This window comes from Triturus cristatus, chromosome 10 (assembly GCF_964204655.1).
Source record: "Triturus cristatus chromosome 10, aTriCri1.1, whole genome shotgun sequence".
Lineage (NCBI taxonomy): Eukaryota > Metazoa > Chordata > Amphibia > Caudata > Salamandridae > Triturus > Triturus cristatus.
Window position 1 is genome coordinate 452322268 of NC_140593.1, and position 19516 is coordinate 452341783.

Genomic DNA, 19516 nt, shown 5'->3' on the forward strand with positions numbered 1-19516 from the left:
CCTTAATAGGTCCCTTCCACATAGCAATTCCTTAATGTCAGTTTGATTTTGCACATCACCAAAAAGTTTTTTAGCTGTCGCAAACCCTCAAATTTACTGAATCCGAGTTCTGTGTCCCTTAAAACATTCTTTACATCAGGCTCTTGGTTTCTGCATTGGCTCTAAGTAGAAACGAATGCATGTGAGTGGGTTTACCTGAATCTGTTATTTGCTGGTGTCGACTAGGGGTGGGCGGAATTGGCAGAAGGCACTTCCGCCAATTCTCGCAAGAATGCACGCAATTTCCGCGATCACGCGATATTTCCGTGATCGCGGAAATTGGTGCTCCCGGCCTGCCGCTGCCGCCTGCTACAGTTTGTGTACATTGCCAGCCACGGCGCCGACGTCCCTGGGGTCCCTCGAGTCAGCTGTCCATCGTAGTGGGGGAAAGGGCGGAAGACGTTGCCCACCGCTGGTGTGTGGGGCGGGGCTTCCAATGCAGTTCACATGCCGTGGGCCAGAGACGCCGCGGGCCAGAGACCGATCAGAGCAGCAGACGAGGAGACAGAACCTCCTGGTGTCAGGAACTACACAGGGATTGCGCTCGATAAAGTCATGGCTGCACAGAGCTTCATCAAGGACAGGTAAGGACCACAGCTAATTTTTGACGGTAGATATGGGGAGAAAAGCACACCTGCCCAGCCTCGACCTAGCTCCCGAATGTTTTGTGCTGATTAAAGCGTTACTGAATTTGAGCTTCCACTCGGGTCCCTGCTTTATTTATATCTGTAAGTACTTGGCCAGGCAACAATTTCCATTCCCTCCCGGAAATTGCGACAATTCGGCATTTCCGCGTTCCGGTCGGAACGAGGAAATGTCGAATTGTCGCAATTTCCGGGAGCGGAACGGAATTTGTCGCCCACCCCTAGTGTCGACATACACGTTTTTGTGTCTCAATCTGGCCTAATGAGCTGCTGTTATAGGATCATGACAGAATTGTATGTCACTTTAGTGTTTCCTGACTTTTGTGTTGCCACTGGCTGGTGTACTATATTTTTAATATGCTGCGCTTCTTTCTCATGGGCCATTATTTTAGAACGAATCCCTCCTGTTTGGCCATTTTTAAACAACAGGCCTGTTTTATAATCATCCTTTTGTTTGTTGTTTTGCTTGTGGTCAAAGAAATTTGCTTTTCAACTGCTTGAAATGTAAACTTGTATTTTTGCTATTTCTTCGCAGATAAGACTCATTTGCCTTTGCCCAAATCGTGGCGTTTGAGTTGCCTAATTTGGATAGTTGTAAAATGTGATTAGACTCTCGCATCTTTCATCATGAACTCTTGCATAATTTGCCAAATTGCCCTCCAGATAATCATGATTTAGGCATTTTCGTGTGCAAATATATATATTTTTTATGTTCTGGTGACTGAAGACATCTTTTTTAAGTTCAAATAATTTTATTGAAAAGAAAACAGGGTGACCATACAAAGTATACGCTATAAATCTTAGAACAACACATTCCAGTCTTGATGATTAGAAATAAAGGAATTGGGCGAGTAATACAGAAGTGAATCATGAAAGAAAATACTGTACATAAAGTAAAACATATATGCAATATAAAGTGACTGAAGACATCTATCGCTACAAAAAAAAGTATACGATCCAATAATATATTATTTGTGAAATATAATTAAACATCAACAGGTTGTGTTTATCCATACTATTCTTTGTTGAGATATCAAAAAGTGTGTTTATTGCTGCCTGATATAAATGTTTTTTGGCAGACCTAGGGGAGGGGATGTGGTCCGTCAGCTAGACTGCCGACTTTGGTGCTGGAAACCAGGGTTCGAGCTTCGGGGTCGCGTCCACATTCTGTGATTCTGGGCAAATCACTTAATCTCCCAGTGCCTCAATGTGAAATGTAAATACGGTGCTCGTGTAAAGCGCTCCAATACCTTCGGGTCAAGTTTGCGCTATATAAATAAATATGCAACAAATCTAGAAACGTGTGTGGCTGTCAATCCTGTATTCATTATCAAGGAGAAGATCACCTTTATTTAGATTTTTTAAATTGGACTAAAAACTCATGACTTGTGTTGTGTTTACCATTGTAATAGTCTTGCGACCTGCCTCGTGCTGTCCCCTCGTCGCGAGCCCTTGCCCATGGTACTGTGACGTCCCCTAGTTCTATTGTAGAACCTTGGGCGAGGGTGGCAGTTGGAGGAGGACTGTTGTACTGATCAGACGCCTACTGGTGTCAGTGTTTATATTACAATAATGACTACTGCACTTACTGCTACTTTACGCTTGGTCTTTACAATTTTGGCGACGAGTGCGGTAGATATGATTGGATTCTGGAGGATGACACTAGTAAGAGTTTCAACCCTGAAGTGTGTGAGGCTAGACTAAGTGTTTCCCTGAGTGATCTGGATGACGACACTAGTAAGAGCCCCAGCCCTGAAGAGAGTGATGCTAGTCTAAGTTCCCCTATGAGTGCGTTTTCCCAAGACGACCTCACTAATGACACCCCCATTGAGGAAACTCTTGTTAGCGTTCCACTTGACCCTATCACTGACAGAGTAAGTGACCCACCCCTGGCTGGATCTTCTGATATTACACAAGATTGTTCACCTCCCCTTGGTTTCCTTGTTGACGGGACTATGGCCAAGAAAACTGATATGAGCAGATGGCAGAGAAATAATTCTACCAAAAAAGTTACAAGATTTTGTATGTGATTAACCATTTTCTCCTTTTACCCCCTATTGCTTATGCACACCTTCAGCTCACCCCTTCCCTTGTCCCTTTCCCTGTTGCTTCTTTTAATAAATTGTTGTAAATGAGGAGATGTGTTGTGTTTACCATTGTACTAGTCTTGCGACCTGCCTCGCACTGTTCCCTGTTTGCGAGCCCTCGCCCATGGTACTGTGACATTCCCAAGTTCTATTGTAGAACCTTGGGCGAGGGTGGCGGTTGAAGGGCAGTTGGAGGAGGACTGTTGTACTGATCAGACGCCTACTGGTGTCAGGGTTTATATTACAATAAAGACTACTGCACTTACCTGCTACTTTACGCTTGGTCTTTACAACTTGTAATTCTATATAACAAACTGTGAGTCATATTGACGTTCTGTACATTTTCTCTTTCCCATCAAATCTCCGTGATGAGTTTTCATATAGAGACATTTCCATGCTCAAACCATGTTTTTTTGTACTTTCTGGTGACCACCGACATCTGTCTCTATAAAAAGAATATGAAAACTCTACAATCCACTAAAATATTATTATGAACTATAATTAAATGCTAGCATGATTGTATTTTTTGCGTGGAAATGTTTTTTCAAATATCAAATAGTATGTTTATTGCTAAGCAAAGGAGTTAAAATGGGCAAACCAGGTGCCTTACAAATATGGGAAAGGGTTCATGGTTGTGGTAAGTTGATTGTAATATATTCTTGTTTATTTGGATGTTGTAACTTAATCGAATATAGTGATGTAAGCAAACTAAGGAATTCAGTCTGATTCTAGAATGTTGGGAGACATTCAGATGAAGACGGGATTTCTGATGTGACAAGTCGTGGGTCACTTTCATCAGAAATAAATCTACTTTCAGGAACACGTGATTCATGGAGATATAAACGTAGATTTATATCTCCACGAATCATGTGTTCCTGAAAGTTATTTCGGCTCTGAATGTGAAGAGAGCATACTACATAACTTGGCGACGCGCTGGGATTGATGCATTTCTTCAGTTAGAGTGCTTGCGAGTGTCTGAATAGCGTTTGACCGTGAAGATAACAAAAGAAGGATAAGACCCACCGACCGTTTTGCCCGGTTTATTTTTGACTTCGGTCGATCTTCAAATTCGTGAGTACATTGACATTTCAAGTTTTTTTTTGCCAACGGCCTTCGTACCTGTTTATGCCTCAGCATTGTTCAAACATCGTCTTCATTCTATACCGAGTCCGCGCTCACTCTTCAACTGCCTTTGCCTGCAGCTGGTGTTCGATGCATCGTCGTAGGGAGAACGAGGAAATGATGTCAACGCGTGATTGCATCATCACGCTTTAGCGACCATTTTGAAAGGTTGGGAACGCTTTCATTTAAAAGTACTGGTACCACGTTGTTTTGGAATAGATTTTCTCGCTCCTTTTTTTTTTCATTTGTTATCACGATCGGCACCAGTCACAAAGGCACACAAAGACAGAGGATTGTGTTTATTTCTTTATATATAAATAAACAAAGCCATTGTTTTTTTATGAACAATGGCTAATTCTAATGAAAGCATTTTGGCTCCACCATGCTTTTTGAAGATTGCAGGTAAGCCACCCACTTCATGGCACAAATGGATAAGAGTTTTTACAAATTATTTGGAGGCTATAGATGCCCTCGAGTATTCTCCATCAAGGAAAAGGGCTATTTTATTTAATCATCTAGGTGACGCAGGACAACAATTATTTGACAGTCTTCCTATTGTCCAAAATCCATCATCTGATGATTTTTGGAATGTTTATTCTTAAGCCTTAGCTCGTTTGGGTAAACAGTACAAAGATGATCCCTCAATAATGGTCGAAAGGCATGTTTTTTTTAAACGAAAACAGTCTGCAGAGGAATCCTTTGAGGATTATTTAGCAACGCTAAGGGTTCTTGCTACAAAATGTGAATTTGGTTCCTATTTGGATACGACACTTCGAGACCAGTTAGTTTTTAACTGTTACAGCAAAAAAATACAAGAACGTATATTAACTTGTAAAAATCATTGAGTGTTCAGTTACATCATCTAAAATTTTAGCGGAGTCTTCTAATTCATCCAGTAACACCAATGTTATGAACATTGAACATTGATACTGATAATTGTAATCAAATTGAAGTTAATTCTGTTGCAAATCGCTTAAAGGACAAAAAAGTCTTTGAACGCAAGCCTAACATTTTTTGTTACAGGTGTGGATCGAAATTTCATGTTGGTAACAATCCAAAGTGTCCAGCTCAAGGCAAGAGATGTAATAATTGCAAAAAAATTGGTCACTTCTTCACTATGTGTAGGTTACCCAGGGACAAAAGCAAAGTGAAACACATTTACTCTGATGATGATATTTGTGATGCTTTAAATGTATCTTCTTTGTCTATACATGTTAATTCTCTTGACGGTAAAAAAGTTAAAGGTCCTAATTGTAAGGTGTTAATCGGTCAAATTGATATGGATGTAATGGCATACTCGGGTTCGCCAATTACTATTTTAGATGAAAAAACATTTTATAAGTTATGGCCAAACACAAAATTAATAGCTACTGATGTGAATCCCAAAGCGTTCGGTGAGTATGACATCATTATGCGAGGTTATTTTAATGACATAATTAATTTTAAAGGAAGAGTCATCAATACAAAAATGTATTTTGCTTTGGATGGTAGAGATATTTTAGGATGGCGTGATCAAGCAGGTCTGGGAATACTGTTGAAACCTGGTCATCCGGAACCTGTAGTTCTTGGTGCTTTTCCGGTGTTATCAGTTGATGATGACAGAACACATGACCCTATGCTTAGTAAATTATTTGTGAAAAATAAACCTGTGTTCAGTACTGAGATTGGTCTAGTCAAAAACTTTGAACACACTATTAAATTAAAAGATAAGGTTTTTCCTGTTATTCAAAAAGTACGCCCCATTCCTCTTTCTGTTAGGGATGACCTCCAAAAACACTTAGATCAATTGTGTTCTCAAGATATTATTTGTCCTGTGGAATCATCAGAATGGGTTTCTGCGGCAGTTGTAGCACGTAAGCACTCTGGTGATATTCGTCTATGTGCGGATTTGAGGATCCTCAATCGTAACATTGTTGTGGATGCCCATCCTTTACCTAAAATTCATGATATGCTTGCTAAATTAGGTCGTAGCAAATTCTTTTCCACTATTGATTTACGCTCAGCATATCACCAAATCCCGTTGTCTGTTAAATCTCATCCTCTAACTACTTTTGTTACTCCGTTTGGTGTTTACATGTATAAGAGACTTCCTTTTGGATTAGCATCTGCGGCAAGTATATTTCAGAGATTAATGGACAAGATTTTTGACAATTGCTTGGGTATTCAAGCTTTTCAAGATGATATTTTGGTACACTCTGAAACATTAGAACAACATTACACCTTACTTGAAAAAGTATTGCAAAATTTACAAAAAAATGGTATGACTGTAAATATTAACAAATGCAAATTTCTTACACAGGATGTAGACTATTTGGGTCCCAATGTATCAAGAAAAGGTATCAAACCAAAAAATTCATTGTTGGATGCAATCAAAAACGCACCTGCTCCCTCAGACAAGGATTCTCTGAGAGCATTCCTTGGATTGAGTGAGTACTATGCTCGCTTTGTTCAAGGGTATGCTCTGGTTGCACAGCCTCTCAGGAATTTGTTAAAAAAAATGCTAAGTTTGAGTGGTCTGCTGACACGGATGAAGCTTTCAAATCAGTTAAACAATTAATTGTTAGTGCCCCTGCAATCAAACCATTTACGTATGGTATTCAAAGCATTATAACCGTTGATGCCAGTGCTAAAGGTATTGGGGCTGTTTTGAGTCCGATTGTTAATGGACAGGAGTGTACGGTAGCTTTTGCTTCTCGTACATTAACTTCTGCTGAACTCAATTACAGTACCATCAAGCGTGAATTTAGCTTGCACTTGGTCTGTTGAAAAATTTTGCACGTATATTTGGGGAACCAAATTTCAGCTATTTACAGATCATAAAACATTAATGTATATGCTGGGTGATAGTTCCTCCAATAAAGCATCTTCTCGCCTTGTGAGGTTATTAGCTAGTCTTCAGGAATTCAACTTTGATATAAAGTATCTTCCTGGTGGCAAAAATATTCGAGCTGATTGTCTTTTGCGTATTCCGCTTCCTCACAGTCAAGAGACTCTTGATATTGATGATGAGCTTGAATGTGTTTTATCTGTTGAGGATGTCATACAAACCTACAAACCTACAAGATCACTCAGGATGATTGGGTGCAAAGTTTTCAACAAGATGATTGTTTGAAAAATGTCAAAAAGTTTCTTGCCAATGGTTGGCCTTTGGATCGGAGTTTATCTTTAGAAGAGAAACATTTTGCACAGATTGGTTCTGAATTATCTTGTTCTAGTGACATTTTAATGCGACTAGATACATTTGCTCCTCCCAGGGGTATCAGAGATAAGATTATTTCTCTAGCTCATGAAGGACATCCAGGTACCACTGCTACTGTTAACAAAATTAAACTTATGTATTGGTTAAAATTCATGTTAACCAATGTCCTCAATGTCTTTGCTCTGACAAACATTGGAAGTCTTCTAATTCTCCTCTTTGTCCTGTCGAATGGCCTTCTGCAGCATGGAAAAAAATCAGTTTAGATTATACGGGCCCACTTTCTGTTTTTAATTCAGAAAAAAAATACCTTATTGTTGCTGTAGATTATTTTTCAAAGTGGATATATTTTTCTTTTGTCAAAAATGCAGATTCTGATACTGTTATCTTATTTCTGCAACGCTTATTTTACACAGAAGGAACACCTGATGGCATTGTAACTGACAATGGCTCTCATTTTACTGCTCATGATTTTGATTTGTTTTTAAGTAAATTAGACATCAAACATACTCTTGCTCCTCTGTATAGTCCTTCTACAAACGGACTGGTTGAGCGTGCCAACCGTTTGTTAAAAGACGCTGTACAAACAGCTGTAAATAATGGATTAAACATTCCCTCTTTTTTATTCCAGAAAGTATGGAACTACAATACCACACCACAAACTACTACAGGTGTTTCACCTTTCACATTGTTAAGAGGCCTCATACCAACTTCTAAACTTAATCCTTCATGGTTACTGGAGAAATCTTCTCATGTTCCTCTTGATTTAAACAAAATTAGGGCTCGCGTAATTAAAAAACAAAACTGTTATAAACATGACTATGATTAACGATTCCATGTTGTTGATAAACCTTTATTTCCTGGTTATTGGGTTTTGATTCGGAAACCCATTCAAGTTTCTAAAGGTCCCTCAAAATGTTCATCTCCTGTTCAAGTTATAAGAGTTTCTCGCATGTCTGCTCTTCTACAAGATAGAGGTTGGTGGAACAAAAATGCACTTATTAAAATTACCAACAAACAAGCTGCCATTATTTCGGAGAACAAAATTAACACTAATGTAACAGATAATTCAGATTCAAATTGGTTTGGTGTCTGTGACAATATTGGTACTCAATCTGGGTCCTCTTGTCATTCATCTCATAGTAATTTGCATCAATTTGATAGAGGTGATTCTATGATAACTTCATCTCATCAGGTTTCTCCTTGTTTAACATCTAATAAAGGAGAAGGTGATGGTAGTTGTAGAAATCTTGCAGGGTCGAGATTAAGGACAGCACCTATCCGTTTCCGTGATTATGTCATGACTTAATTAATCATATTTTGTTTTTCTTTTATGTCATTGTGTTTATTTTCTGTTCTCAATGATATTTCTTTGTTGCATGGGTAAATTTCTGTTTGTGTAAAAAGGGAGGGTGTGTAGTAAGTTGATTGTAATATATTCTTGTTTATTTGGATGTTGTGACTTTGTAGAATATAGTGATGTAAGCAAACTAAGGAATTCAGTCTGATTCTAGAATGTTGGGAGACATTCAGATGAAGACGGGATTTCTGATGTGACAAGTCGTGGGTCACTTTCATCAGAAACAAATCTACGTTTATATCTCCACGAATGCTGCGTTCCTGAAAGTTATTTCGGCTCTGAATGTGAAGAGAGCATACTACAATGGTTTTACCTGGCTGTCAGTTCTGGGTTTTTAATCAAGGTCAAGGAAACCATTTTCATTTTTGAAGTTGGGCTCAAAACGGATTAAATCGCTATTTTCAAACTGTGTGCTTATTAACACTCTGAACTGTAGCATATATTTCTATATCTATCTATGTAAATATATCTATCTATCTATCTATCTATCTATCTATCTATCTATCTATCTATCTATCTATCTATCTATCTATCTATCTATCTATCTATCTATCTATCTCTCTATCTATCTATCTATCTATCTATCTATCTATCTATCTATCTATCTATCTATCTATCTATATACACACACACACATATCTATATATACACATATTAATGTACATATAGAGGTGTGTGTATATATAAATAGATATATAGATATAGTGATATAGAAATAGATGTACAGTTCAGTGTGTCAATAAGCACTGTTTGAAAATAGCGATTGAATCTGTCTTGAGCCCAACTTCAAAAATGAAAATGGTTTCATTGACCTTGATTAAAAACTCAGAACTGACAGCCAGTATATATACACACACATCTCTCTCTCTCTCTCTCTCTCTCTCTCTCTCTATATATATATATATATATATATATATATATATATATATATATATATATGTTAATATAATGAAAAATCGAAATAACCAGATCAAATTGCTCTCCAGGCTCTAAATGTAGCAAATGTGCGCCATGTTCTGCGCGTCGGTGCTGATATCTGTCATCCCACACCATCAGGATGAAAAAAGCCTTTGTTCACAGGGCCCCTCTGCTCTGAAATCTCAATCTCAGTTTAATCATAGCAAATGAGGCCAGTGATAAAAGAGCAGAGAACACCCACGCGAGAGGATTGTCATTATGAAGTGTCAGTCTCCCTGCCAACTAGAAGCAGGAAGAAACTTAGCATTGTTGGGTCGATGGTAATGATGCTGCCGAGGCCCCGCCCCCGTCGCCTGGGGAGACATACAGTGCTTTCATTTATTGTACAGTAGGGTGGGCGCGACCGCGGAGCGTCGCGGGTCACCGAAGCATAGTAAACAAGACTCTTTAGACAAATTGTCTCCTGCTGCCATGAGTGCTGTCAAGCGTTGTCAGCGTTAAGGCAAGGGACAATTGTACAGATGCGGTGGTGACATCTCTTTGGGCCTTTGTTTGCCTATTTGTAGGTCAGCAGCAATGCATGCATTTTAATAAAAGCAGCAGAAAGGGCCCGCATAGGTAAACCGATCGGTTGTGTTAAAATAGTTAAAATCTGATAGAATTCATCAAGTAACTCACCAGGAAAGGGGTCAAATGCTAACCACTAAATTTTACTTCAGCAACCCCTCTCTTGGCCCCCACCCGTTCACACACACATGCTTTCACATCCGTCTTCTCTTTTCCACTGTTTTTCTTGCTGGCTATCATTCGTCAAGTAAGTTAAAAGGAAGTAGATACGGTGCTATCATGGTACAATTCTGAGCAAGGAAGCGTAACCCCGCAGGCTTCAGATAGGGTCCCTATATTTCGTTAAAAAGTCAACTAGGGATGCGTGAAACTGCTTAGTTTTTCGAAAGAAATTTTGGGAAAAGTTCAGAAAATGACCGGTAGTTACATTTTTAGCACACGATGTGGTTCTTACATAATCTTACTTGTTCTTCTTTTTTTTTAACTAAAGGCCATGCTTTGTTAAAAAACGGTCTTATGGGACACCAGTATGAAACTGATTGGAGCTCAAATTGCCTTTTGACAAGACATTTTCTGCGTGAATCAGTCTCCTGAGTGCAAAAATATTGTGAAATTGTGTTTTGAAAATGTTGCATATTTGGTGAATTTGACGAACTCTAGTTGCATAATTAAAATTTCGCTCTAGCCTAGGCAGCCAAAGCCCATAAACAAAAGGTCATGTTTTCCAAACCATTGAATTATTAGTAATAATTATACCTGAGATCGCATCTGAGATGGTTGTGAAAAGAGGGGTAACAGCAGCGATATTTAATTTTTTCTGATGTATTAAACATACCTTCTTGTCTTTTCATACGCTCGAGACCCCAGACACAGCCACTGATCTGGGTAGCTTGGCAACATAAGCTATGTATTTCTGAAAGCAAGCACATATGATCCTCGTTGTTTCATCATTACATCCATTTCCTGGCCTCCTGCCTTCCTCACTAAGATCAGGGTGGATAGCGTCATGTTATGTAGTTGTTATATAGCTACCAATTGGCCCCTTCAGTATGTGTCTATGGTTGCCAGTTTGCCCAAGGATTTTCATCTTTGTGGCTTTCTGCTGATTTACCTTGATCTATATAGTGACAGGTGTAGTAGTATTGGTTGTTAGTTGTTCTCTGAAGCTGCATTCCAACTGCGGCTGCAGGAGGCGAGATGGAACAATATCCTGCTTACTTACTGGTAATCTTCATGACTCCTAGACCTACTCGTCCTCATCCCACTCATTACTTAAGAGGTTAATCCCAACTAGAAACGGGAAAAACTTCACATAAAGGAGTGATTTAGGTAGCCCCTTGACACTTGGCGCTATAAATGGTCTAGCAATCACAAGAGGAACTCCACAGGGTGTGGAGGAGGGAACGGGAGACGCGGGGTACTAGGAGCTAGCGGCCTCCATTAATAATATTGACCACAGGGAGCTGCTCCTAGAGTGATGTGACCCTACTACAGTTGTAGAGCTGTTGTGAGTTGGGACATCTCACAAAAAGTGACGGACTGGCCTCACACACCACCTGGTGTCATGCTTCATCATCGGCCAGTCCTCGCCCTCCAAAACCTTCGTTTGATGGAGGGCGGGCATACACCTGGAGACAGGGATGCACTTCTAAGCTAAAGAGTGGGGGCCCATGGGGTGGAACGTGAGGTTAAAAATCATTATAGTTACCAGGATATTTTTAATGTGATCAGTAACTATATGATACTAAAAACAAAGTGGCGGCGGGTGGGGTATGTAAATGTCCCCTAGCCGTCTAGTATAAGGTCGACATGTTTCTGCCTAGTTGGCCCGAACGGGTCCAGGGCATTCATCAGGACCTAGAGTAACAAAAAGAGGGCTCCGTTCTTACCAACAGGTAGCAAGAAATTACCACTGCGCGGGTGTGGCGGGAGCCACACTCCACTACCTAGATGGCTTCCAACTGTCAAGCCTATAAGGAAGATTAAACAAACAAATGTATACAACTGTAGAAAAAAGGGGTCAAATGTGAAAGCATAAATTACATCAATGCAAAGATACACGCATGCGTAAATACCTTAAGGTGAGTGATTATTCACGTGACATGTGCCACTCTACGTGAGTACACAAACATATTGAGAGTCAAAAAGTGCTCTCGTAAGGCTTACCCTAGTCAGACAAATTACTTGCCACATGGGGGGAAGGGAGGAGACACTCCTGTTCAGTCTAAAGGGAGAGAAGGAGAATGTAATAGTCAACGGACTAAAGGTACCAAAAGAATGGACCCTTGCAGGCCTGCAAGCAGGATGAGACCACAATCATTCCAATATTCAACCACCGGAGGGGTTTAAGTGACGAAAAACCAACATTCATACTCTTACTGTCTGAGGCAGAGTGTCCCGTATTCAGCCTAAGGTGTTGCTCCTCGTCCGCCCGAATGTGGGAGTGAGGCCGCGAAGATGGGTTTAAATGATGTGCTTAACGATAAGATTGGAATCAGCCTGAGGTGATTGCGGCTGTGAAGCAGTTCCTGGTGCGATACATCCGGAGTCCGGAACTAACGTGAGGGCGATGCATGCAGTGCGGTGCCTGGTTGTGCAATGGCCGATGGAGTGGGCCAATCAGAACGTCCTGGCTGTATCCTGAGCCCAAATAAGGGAAGCGAGTCAGCGAACCCGCCCAAGGTGGAAGTCACGTGTAGGCGTGCACGTCCTGGGTTGTCTAGGGAACGCGGTGGTGAATACTGACAATACGTACTACGGAGCCCCAAAGGAGGGAATGGAAGTGGGCGTGGGCTAACATGCAAAGTCCGTGGTGTTCGTTGGAACAGAGAGTGCGTGGGGGGTAGTCGGGATAATGTGACTGTTGCTGAGCTGAATACGCATGCAACTGGGATGGAAGGAAAAAGGCGACTCCAAGAGGAGCCAAAAAGTCACAAATACGTGCGTGGAGTAAGTGTGCTGCCGAGCCGCCCCTGTAACTCGGGTCATGTGCTGGAGGCCAAGGGGGGCTTTGGGGCGATATTTACAAAACCCAAAGGGCGCACAGGTGGCAAAAGCAGGGGGTTGTGGTGATCATTGAAAATGTTCAATATTTTTGGACAATAGAAAAAGGCACAGAGCAGGAAGGCTGTCCAGGTTCTAGTTAGGGACGGTAGATGTACATGGGTAGATGGATCATCTATGCAGATGAAGCCACGGGATATCGTCGTTAAGGCCCTTTTCGTGGGACCGCAAGCGGAACACCCAACGTTGTTCTCTGATATGAAGGGCTTTGGAGAGGTCAGATCTGCTTTTGTTCATGACTTCGAGGATGGTCCATCGGAGATCAGTGTCTTTATGGTGTTTCTCCAAGAAGTGGCGTGTGAGCTTTGTATTTGTTTTTTTGCATCTTATGGTGCTGCAATGTTCATTGATGCGTACCCTGATTTTTCTGGTTGTCATGCCAACGTACTGGAGATTACAGGGGCATGTTAAAAGGTAAACAACATTCTCAGTATTGCAATTGCTAAATTTGCGGAGTTGCCACGGTCTACCTGTGCCTATGTTGACTTCTTTGGTGTTGGTAGTGAGCTTGCAGGAAACGCACCCACCGCACGTGAAATGTCCCACCACTCGTGGTTGATCCCAAAGTCTCTGTTGTTCCGTGCCCTCTGTGGTTGGCATGGTGGCGTGAACAAGTTGGTCTCGCAGGTTTTTGTTCCGTTTGAAAGCAAAAAGTGGGGGATCCCACTGTTTTCCTGCGCTGTTTAGAATATTCCATCTTTTCTTGATTATCTTTTGTACTGTGTTTGAAACAGGGGTGAATGTTGTAACACATACTGTTCTTTCGGTGTTCTCCTTTGCTATATCCTCCAGAAGTGCTTCCCTTGGGTTGTTCCTTGCTCGTTTCTTAGCCTTACGTACCATTTTTTTGGGGTAGTGGCGAGCAACAAGTTTTTTCTCAAGGTGGGATGCTTGTTCTTCATATGTTGAGGTGTCAGAGCAGTTCCTCCTCACTCGAAGGAATTGTACAACCGGGAGGTTCTGTCTCAGGGCCTTGGGGTGGTAGCTCTCGTACAGTAGAAGGCTATTCCTGTCGGTGGGCTTGTTGTGCACTTTTGTGGAAATCCCCTCGTTATTCATAGTGATGTCTAGATCGAGCAAGATAGCGTGGTTCTTATTGATTGTGTGGGTGAACCTAAGGTGTACATCTTTGGTGTTAACCCACTGGACGAAACTCATCGCTTCTTCCTCTGATCCACTCCATATTATCAGCACATCATCTATGTAGCGCTTCCAAAGTCTGAGATTTTGTAGGAATGGATTGTGTGGGTTGTGAATGAAGTCGTCCTCAAACTGTTGAACGTACAGACATGCCATACTAGGGGCAAAAGTGCTCCCCATTGAAGTACCAGAGATCTGGTGGTAGATGACTTTCTCGAATTCAAAGAAGTTCTCCATTAATGCAAGTTCCGCACATTCCATCACAAAATGCTGTGGGGTTAAAAAGTCCCACTCTCTATTCAGGATGATGTTTTCTACCACTTCCAATGTGCGCCTCTGTGGTATGCTCGTGTATAGAGCTTCTATATCCATGGTTATCAGCCAATCGTTGGTCGTGTCCACCGTGAGGTCTCTGAGGAGACAAAGGACGTCCTTCGTATCCCTGAGGTAGGACGTAGATTCCTGAACAATAGGGCTATAAATGGTCTATCATTCCTAATACTGCCTGACGTACCAAACATACACTGAAGTCAGGCCCAATCATAGGAGAGTGGGGGGGGCACAATCACTGGGACCAGGGCAAGAAAGACTAGGGGGTATATTCACAAGAACGTGTGATAACTACCGCAAGAGTAGCCTAAAGCAACTTCCAACATCGCAGCCCAACGCTGGAAAATTATGCCGTGCCAACCAAGTATTCACAACACGGCGCTAGCATACGATAAATGCGAAACGCGAACGCAAAAAATCATGCGATGAGGCCAATCGCGGTAACACAATTAGCGGAAACCAGCCACAGGTCTGCAGATCCCATGCGACGGGCGGGAAAATGCACCAAAAAAGAAAGAAAAAAACCACCAAAACCAATTCAAACTGCGTAGCACCATGGATGCACCCGGACCGAGTGCAGAGGACATGCCGAACTCACCAAGCCCCACGGAGGACCAGCACAGAACCCCGGGGTCAGGGAAGGGCAAGGAGAAGAGGAAGACGGGGTTCAGTCTGCAGGAAGACCAGATCATCGTCACGGAGGTGAGAGAAAACTATCAACAACTGTTGAGCACCTACCCTGCGGCACTGGCAACACAAACGGAAATATGGCACTCCATCGTCACAAAAGTCAATGCAATTGGAGTGTCGAGGAGGTCAATGGAGGAGGTCAGGAGGCGCTGACATGAAGTGAACAGCCAAACGAAGGAGAAACCCGCCGCCAACAGGAATGCAGCAACGGCGACTGGAGGTGGGAATCCTGTGACACAAGAGGAGCTGGATGATCTGGAGGAAATGGTGGCCACAGTCAGCAGTGTGGAGATGGTGGCAGGAGTAGTGGTCCTGGACACAGCCCGATACGACCTGACCCAACAGCAACAGGGTGAGTAACGACCAGGGACTGGGGAGACGGGGGAAGATGGGCACAATGGCACACATGCACAAATATGTGGCGCACACTGCACACCCACAATGATCGTGGAACATGTCCCTGACAGCCTTGGCACAATGCAGCACACATAGAAACACCAAGTAGGCCCCTGTCAACTATGTGCACAAAGGGGCCCCCCTCCCCAACACCAACATCACAACCTACCCATGCACATGTGCTGAATCCAGGAAAGCAGCGGCTCTGTGAGCCACACTGGCTATGCAAGTGACAATGCATGACAGATAGCATGGCTACAGTCACAATACATGCCATGGCCCACGAATCGACCTGGAGGTGTCCCAGTGTGGATCACATCCGCTGGGCTTCCATGTAATGTGGGCTAGGATGGCCATGTACAGCTCCAGCAACGTCAATCACCTGAATGTGAATAAAGCATTCTAAATCACACATATGTGTCATGACTATGTTCACGTATGTATAGAGGTATGGCGGGACGTAGTGACAATGATGCACATGTAGGTACACCCTGGTAACTGACATCTATGCGTATCCCTGAGACACATGGCCAATAGGATGACTGTGGAGGTGAGTACTAGCTGTGTCCCCATTGCACATTAACTACAGTCTCACAACCCCCCAAAGTAGGCCCACATACATGTATTTAATAGGGCTGTGTTTAGGAAAGCACAATCGGTAGCAGGCCAGAGGTAGTGTCCTACAACACATGTGACAACCGGACCTCACGTCGCATACCTACATGCACACATCTGTGTGGCCACGTCCTGTTACAATTCATGACATAGCTATAACATGATCTGATTTTGGACCCCATACTCTCATTTCAGAAGTCACGTAAGTGCACAGGTCAGCCAGCAACTATCCCATTACAATGTCTGTCCCACAGAGGTGGAGATTGCAAAAGGGAGCCAACCCCATTGTAGATGCGTCAGTCAGTTTCTCCCTGTGTAGGGACGATGCACATTGTGGCACACAAGTGGACATTTGATTCAACACTCATCACACTTAGACACCAGTGGATTGGCATGACTTTATTGGCATGTGTGTGTCAGTATGGACGAGGCAACGGCCACAACAGGCAGGTACAGGCTTAATGCACTTACATGCAGCATGGGAACATGTTGAGGTTCAGGAAATGGTGAGGCAAAAATGGACAACGGTCTCAGCACACCTTGCCTTTTTGGACGAGTCATGTGTTGTCTGGCGTCTGCCCATTGCCCCGTGTGAGGGGGCTCAACTCACTGCCCATGTGATCAGCATAGTGCTCTGCCACCGGAGTGCGCAGATTGTCTGCTCTGCTGACAGTGATCAGGTGGAAGGATCCAACCGGTTCACATGTCGTCCTACATTGCCATGTGTGTTCACTCACTCCAGCAGTGCGTCCAAATTGGTAACGTTGCAAAACGACGCTGTGTTCCTCCGAGCATGGACCGGCATCACCTTGCACAGGTGTGTGTACACACGCGTAGTTCCACGCACATGCATCCAGAGTCCTGAGGATGGCAGACATGTCCTCTGTTGTGGTGGGTTATGTGATCATTCCTCACGATGGAACAAGTTGTTGGGACCTGTGCTGTGGGTGTTAATCCGATGTGGATGCAGGGACGGAGTTACTCGTCCATGAATGCCAGCACAGCTTCATGTGCAATGTGTTCCAATAGTACGTCATTGTCGTGTTTGAGGAACACCAGGGTGAGCCAATCCATTAACTGGTCCAGGCAGGTGTGCTCAGCCCACTCCGTTTCCTCAATCCGCAACACAGCCCAATAGGGGAGCGCCTCGATGTGGTCACTGCACATGAGGAATTGTGCAATCTCCCATGTACAACTGCCAATACATACACAGTATGTCAATGCATCCCATGCACAGCTGTCTCGGTTACACTCCTGTTCGTGATCCAACAGGGGGCGCAGACACAAGTCATAGTCCAATTCATCTACGATTGTGTTGGATGGGCAGACATCCATGGGACACTCGAATGTGCATGTTCAGCAGTGGAACCAGGGCTGGATGCAGGTGACGTAGGCCAGGTGGAAGCTCAGCTGGTAGCTGATCCGCAGCACTGCCAGTGGCAGTGCGCCCACTGAATGCAGCACATGTGCACGGTACTGTTCCATGTGACGGGGGTTGTGCATGTGCCCGGGATGGCCTGACATTGCGTTGTTGATTCTCGTGGAACCAGCGCTCTTCTGGACTGTGGCAGTTGTGTGGAAGATATGCAGCAGCTCTGGACTATGATTAGATTGTGTGTGCCACGTTGGGTAGGATGGGTTGCTGTTTCCGTGAGTGCCAAGGGCATCCTATGTGGAGGTACCTCAGGCAGGGCCTTCTGTGCGTGTTGGTATTCCTGCTTGTGCGACATCAGTCAAAGCTTTATTTTTTGTGGGATTCGCGGTGTTGTTGTGGATTTTATTTGTCTGGGGGGGTTGCGGGCCTGGGTCTGGTGTTGGTGGGTGTTGTGGCCCTCTTGGGTGTCCATGCTGCATGGGCAGTTGCTCTGGGGCATCTGTGGTTCTTCATGTGTGGCTCTGGGCTGGGCTCCCTTTCGTGGTGCAGGCTGTGGTCCGACTTCGCACCAGGTCAGAGCAGTTGTTATTTTCCTGCTGTTAACGCGCCTTATCGCCAGTTTTGTATTCGTATCACAGTTCTGTCTGGTCGTTGTGAATGTTGTGGAGTTGTGTTGCCTACTCTGCATCTCATTAGCGATAGTTGTGGGGGTCATCCGTGGCGATGTTTTTTGAGGCTGCTATCGCGGGTAAATGGTGCTGTGGGCTGTTAACAGCAGCTTGTGAATGGGGCGATAAATTTATCGCAACTTTGGCTGCGATAAAGTGCCGTTAACTCGGCGATAGTTCCTTGTGAATATGCCCCAGGAGTACTGAGGATTACTGGTGAATAATTGTGACGTACTCTCCAAAACCCTCATCCTGTTCCGTCATTATTTTATGGGGAATTCCAAAGCCACACTGTCCTTCATAATAAAATGGACTTTACTCAAATGCACTTATTGCAACAACCAGTGACTTTATTAACACAAAGATAAATCAAGACAGAACATAACTGAGAACTGATCCACTAATTGCTCTGCCATAATTTTTCAAACTGTGAAGTCTAACGATGAATAAAAGTGTTAAAAGAAGCCAAGCAGCCTGCAAATCTTAGCTAGGGGGTGTATCTAAACGTCTGCCCATGAGGAAGCAGACTCCCCATAGTGACCTGCCCTGCATTCTAATTAGTAGAACTTCTGCTAAACAACAGGCCCGGCAATAGTAAACCTAATGCAGCTACTAATGCTCAAAGGGTAGATTCCTGACATTGACCTGGGCTCAAAACTCACAAATAAGTAATCAGACTATTGAAAAGAAATGGCTCTATCCAAATAATTTAGAAGGGCTCACTTTACATCTTGCAAAAGCCACTTCACTTAATCTGGGATAGTAGGAGAAGTAAAGAAACCTTTAAACCCTAGCTCTCTAGTCTCTATGTAGCAGAAGCACCTTGAGCAATACAACTCAGATCAAACTGTAAAAGTACCCCAACATCCTGGACAAACAAAAAAGGAGTTCAACAAGTTAGATAGCTCAGGTCCCCAACCCTATGGGCAGAACTATTTTCTGACTTTCATAGATAAGAACATAAGGTCCACCTCATAAAGTAGCTCAAAATGATGGTTTTGCAAGACTTTCAATAGTAAAGGAAGGACCCAAGGAGGAGAGTAGTGGCAGACTAAAGAATGGAAAATAGAAAGATCTGTTTGTTGTGAACTTCTAGAATCTTCTCAATGACACATGTTGGATGAAAGATCACAAAAAGGTTTGATGGCTGCCCATTGAGTCCTCAAGCTAAGTATGGACAGATTTAGGCTCAAAGAATCTCAAAGAAAGGAAAGATTACAATGCAGAAGAGATACAGCATGATCAGCACGTCATCTTTGGAAAGCTTCCCAATGACCGGCATAAGATTTCGGAGTGGAAGGTCCAT